This window comes from Oncorhynchus nerka, unplaced genomic scaffold, assembly GCF_034236695.1.
Source record: "Oncorhynchus nerka isolate Pitt River unplaced genomic scaffold, Oner_Uvic_2.0 unplaced_scaffold_6328, whole genome shotgun sequence".
NCBI lineage: Eukaryota > Metazoa > Chordata > Actinopteri > Salmoniformes > Salmonidae > Oncorhynchus > Oncorhynchus nerka.
The window spans coordinates 284-5,724 of NW_027034987.1; the positions used below are offsets into that span (position 1 = coordinate 284).

At 40.7% G+C, this 5,441-nt stretch overlaps 1 pseudogene; it reads right to left on the bottom strand.

The window, feature by feature from the left end:
- Positions 1 to 486: 486 nt before the first annotated feature.
- On the bottom strand, positions 487 to 4,911 carry LOC135566263 (dual oxidase maturation factor 2-like; annotated as a pseudogene).
- Between the last annotated feature and the right edge of the window lie 530 nt (positions 4,912 to 5,441).

The window sequence follows — 5,441 nt, forward strand, 5'->3', positions numbered from 1 at the left end:
TATATAGCCTCCACATTGACTCTGTACCGTAATACCCTGCATATAGCCTCCACATTGACTCTGTACCGTAATACCCTGTATATAGCCTCCACATTGACTCTGTACCGCAATACCCACTGTATATAGCCTCCACATTGACTCTGTACCGTAATACCCTGTATATAGCCTCCACATTGACTCTTGTACTGTAACCCCTGTATATAGTCTCGTTATTGTTATTTTATTGAGTTATTCTTTTTTGTATTTTTACTTTAGTTGATTTAGTAAATATTTCCTTAACCAACAATGCAAGTTTTAAGAAAATAGAGTTAATAAGGGCTTGTAAATGAACATTTCACTGTGAAATATCCACTACAGGTATGTACACCTGTTGTATTCGGTGCATGCGACAAATCACATTGATTTAATTTGACTTGATGCTTAACATGAACCTTCAGATCTGGTGGTGAAATATCCACTACAGGTGTTTAGATCTAGTCAGCTTACCAGAGAGTGGCCGAGGCGTAGCGCCCAGAGTATCTATACTGGTAGATGACTCCACAGGGGTTGTTGAGGGTAAATTTCTCAGCGATATAGAGGATGGGGTTAGGGTAGACCTCTCTCTAGGGCGTCCTCATACTCCTCATCGATGGTGTCTCTCCACTCAAACATCTCGTTGTAGTTGATGGTCTCGTTCAGTTGATTCACAGGATTCCCTGGAAGGATAGAGACCATAGAGGACAATGGGCCGCTTATAATCCATGCACTTATAACACACATGACAAGTTATGTGTCACAATCCCAGACCGAGAGCTACAGCACTGGTAACCAGGTGGGAGGCAACCTGTCTGTCATGGTAACCAGGTGGGAGGCAACCTGTCTGTCACTGGTAACCAGGTGGGAGGCAACCTGTCTGTCACTGGTAACCAGGTGGGAGGCAACCTGTCTGTCACTGGTAACCAGGTGGAGGCAACCTGTCTGTCACTGGTAACCAGGTGGAGGCAACCTGTCTGTCACTGGTAACCAGGTGGGAGGCAACCTGTCTGTCACTGGTAACCTGGTGGGAGGCAACCTGTCTGTCACTGGTAACCAGGTGGGAGGCAACCTGTCTGTCACTGGTAACCTGGTGGGAGGCAACCTGTCTGTCACTGGTAACCAGGTGGGAGGCAACCTGTCTGTCACTGGTAACCTGGTGGAGGCAGACCTGTCTGTCACTGGTAACCAGGTGGGAGGCAACCTGTCTGTCACTGGTAACCTGGTGGGAGGCAACCTGTCTGTCACTGGTAACCTGAGGCGGGAGGCAACCTGTCTGTCACTGGTAACCAGGCGGGAGGCAACCTGTCTGTCACTGGTAACCTGGTGGAGGCAACCTGTCTGTCACTGGTAACCTGGTGGAGGCAGCCTGTCTATCTCAACCTGTCTGGTCACTGGGTAACCTGGTGGGAGGCAACCTGTCCTATCTCAACCTGTCTGTCACTGGTAACCTGGTGGGAGGCAACCTGTCTGTCACTGGTAACCTGGTGGGAGGTGGCAACCTGTATCTATCTCAACCTGCCTCGTCACTGGTAAAAAAAAAAATTAAAAAGCAAGCTATTCTATCTAGTCTATCCTTTCTGCCATGGGACTCCAAGAGCTGAGGAGCGTTATCTAAGGAGAGGCCAGCGGAGCACAGGTGCTTGGGTATTACGCAGAGACAGAGGCTATCAGTTCGAAGCTTATTAAACATAGGCCATCGTTCATTAGCCAAATATAAGACTAAACCTGCATTGAATTTATTACCTGAAAGAAATAGGCTAGGACATCTATATAGAGGACTATGTATATCAATCTAGAACAGGATGATCTATTTTGGATACAATTTGAATGGAATTGATGGAGAGAGAGAGAAAGACCACTCACGAGCAGCGTACTGATTTAAAGGCAACGATATATGGAGTGTTTTAAAACTTTGCAGCTGGAATTTATAACAAAATAATATAAAAAATATATTTAAAAAACAAGGTGACCCCATGAAATCCAGATGGAGATGTGTCAATTAGACAGCGCATTAGCTATTTATATATTACTGTAGCATAGCCTATGCTGCAGGAAATGTGGGTCCACCTGTCACAGTAAATAATAAAAGTCACTATGATGAGATGATAGGTCCACATACTGAGATGTCGGTTACCACCTGAGCGTTGATCATGCAGTGACCAGAGAGAAGGCCGATATAGAATCCAGATTTAGACATTTCACACATATATCATTTTTACCGCTTCCATTTTGCACGCTCATGTTCCTTATAAATAATGCTGTTATAATATTTTATTATAATTTACCGGTTTCTCGCTGAGTATTTATCCGGAAAAGGGAGTGGTTTTGGCTCCATTCAACACTGAAAGCGTATATTACGTCTCCTTTGGTTCACTAGTTTTCAAGTGACGGCACCATCTCAAGAAGACTCGGGAGGCTCTAATCGCTGCCAAAGGTGCTTCAACAAAGTACTGAGTAAAGAGGTCTGAATAACTTATGTAAATGTGATATTTCTGATTATTTTTCTTTATATATTTGCTAAAAAAAAAAAAAAAAATAAAAAATATAAATAAAAAAGAAGTTTTGTCTTTGTCATTATGGGAGTATTGTGTGTGTAAATTAATAAGAAGAAAAAATATTTACATCCATTTGTTTGAGCAAGGCTGTAACGTAACAAAATGTGGAAAAAGTCAAGGGGTCCTGAATACCTTCCTGAATACTTCCTGAATGCACTGTATAAGTACTCTGTATTAGTAGAGATTTATGGGTCATTCCGGTGTCTCGCAATTGGCGGCACAAAGCATTTACGGAGGCATTCATACTTGCTGAGCAGAGCAGAGCTGTTGTGAAGGAAGTAGTCAAAGAAGTGAGTGTATTTATACAGGAAGTACCGCCCCAGCCCACCTACCAACCAATCATGTTAATGCGGAGCTATATGGAGCTATACGTAGTCCGCGACGGCGATGCGAGGCCTATAAATTGGTCATATTTATTTGAATGTACATTTAGGGTCAGTTTAGCTTCCCCTAGCCTATTGGCTCACCTCTTAAAGTAATATTGATGCCGTACAGTCCAACATGCAGGCCCACCTCAGCGCTCACCTCCTCACTGCTGAAGGACTTGTAGGTAGCGTTGGTGGTGGTTCGGCCTCAGCCCAGTCACTGGTGAAATTCAGTGCTGAGATTGAGATTGAGATTAAGATTGAGATTAAGATTGAGATTGAGATTAAGATTGAGATTGAGATTAAGATTGAGATTGAGATTGAGATTGGAGATTGAGATTAAGATTGAGATTGGAGATTGAGATTGAGATTGAGATTGAGATTAAGATTGAGATTGAGATTGGAGATTGGAGATTGAGATTGAGATTGAGATTGAGATTGAGATTAAGATTGAGATTGAGATTGAGATTGAGATTGAGATTAAGATTGAGATTGAGATTGAGATTGAGATTGAGATTAAGATTGAGATTGAGATTGAGATTAAGATTGAGATTGAGATTGAGATTGAGATTAAGATTGAGATTGAGATTGGAGATTGAGATTAAGATTGAGATTGAGATTAAGATTGAGATTGAGATTGGGTGTCATACTAAAAACAACAACAATACTATGAACTACTTTATAGCAGTTGATTATCATTTATTTTGATGTGAGTTTACTGTGAAATAATTGACACCCTCTCGACCAATCCGAATCGAGTAGTATCAATTTCACATCATCATATTTTGCAACACTATACATATTTATAAGTTATTTTTTATACCACAGGATTGTAATGTAATGTAAAGAATTGTTGAATAGGTGTCCAGCTAGGTACAGTACTTACCTACGATTACTGGCACCTATGAAGAAACTGATGATGATTCTGAACATCCAGAACCAGTCTCAGAAAAGAGGTTTTTTTGAGGACACAAGTCAGGTCGGGCATGTACCTACCTTCACTGACTGACAGCTATAATACATGTTTTATTGTTTTATTAATCCATTTGATGTTAATCACATTTCAAGGGGAAATAATCAGTTTAAGTCAATATGTATCTACATTGAGAAAATGATATGATCTAATCATAGCTACAGTAGGTATCTGAGTCAGATTTGTGCCAACAGAAATGGAATGAAGATCAATCGAGTCTGAAGATTCCATTTCTGTTGGCATTAATATTTTTATTTTATTATTATTTTATTTCACCTTTAACCTTTCACCTTTATTTAACCAGGTAGGCAAGTTGAGAACACCTTTATTTAACCAGGTAGGCTAGTTGAGAACACCTTTATTTAACCAGGTAGGCAAGTTGAGAACACCTTTATTTAACCAGGTAGGCTAGTTGAGAACAAGTTATCATTTAAAGACCTGGCAGTAAAACAAAGCAGACACAAACAACGACACAGAGTTACACATGGAGTAAAACAAACATACAGTCGATAATACAGTAGAAACAAGTCTATATACGATGTGAGCAAATGAGGTGAGATAAGGGAGGTAAAAGGCCATGGTGGCAAAGTAAATACAATATAGCAAGTAAAACACTGGAATGGTAGATTTGCAGTGGAAGAATGTGCAAAGTAGAAATAAAAAATAATGGGGTGCAAAGGAGCAAAATAAATGAATACATAAAATAAAATAAATTCAGTAGGGAAAGAGGTAGTTGTTTGGGCTAAATTATAGGTGGGCTACTCACTGACTTGCCTCTGATACCTGGCAGAATAAGGTAGTTGTTTGGGCTAAATTATAGGTGGGCTACTCACCGACTTGCCTCTGATACCTGGCAGAATAAGGAGGAAGCTGGCCGTCAGGACCAGGAAGACCAGGATAATGGTGAGGAGGTGGGTGCTGAAGATAAAGGAGGTTCTTGGTAGGGGGTAGAATGGGTAAATGTCATCGTAGAAGGTCATCTTTCCTCAGGATCTCCGGGGGCTGAGAGCAGACAGCGTTGACCAGAAGAGACAGTGTTAGTGTGTTAAGAGCGTCTCACTTACTGGCTAAAGATCCAGAGATAGGCATACATTGAGCTATCAGTTCATTACTATATAGTAGGGGATAATGTACACTGGGAATTGAATGTCACATAATCCCCCCCCACAAAAAAAAATAACTTCATAAAAAATAAATTTGGTTTTAAATGCTAGGTCGGGCATAGATACGTCCTACTTTGGGATCAAGAATTTAAACTTGTTGCACCAGCTAAAAATAAGATAGCCGTAGCTAAGTCCCGGCGTAAACAATATGCGTTCATGAGATTTGATGGTTGCTAGGCGGGGATTCGTCATGATAAATTAATCAATGTCAGATTTTTGTTTCCCGGAATCTCCATTTGGACATTTGGTTACAATTAGGCTGGGAAAATGTTAGTCAAACTGAGATGTGTGTTTATGATGATAATCTTTGGTCTAGTTTGCTCGTCTAATGGTGTTATCAGAACATTTTGCTAGCAAGTTAGCATTTCGC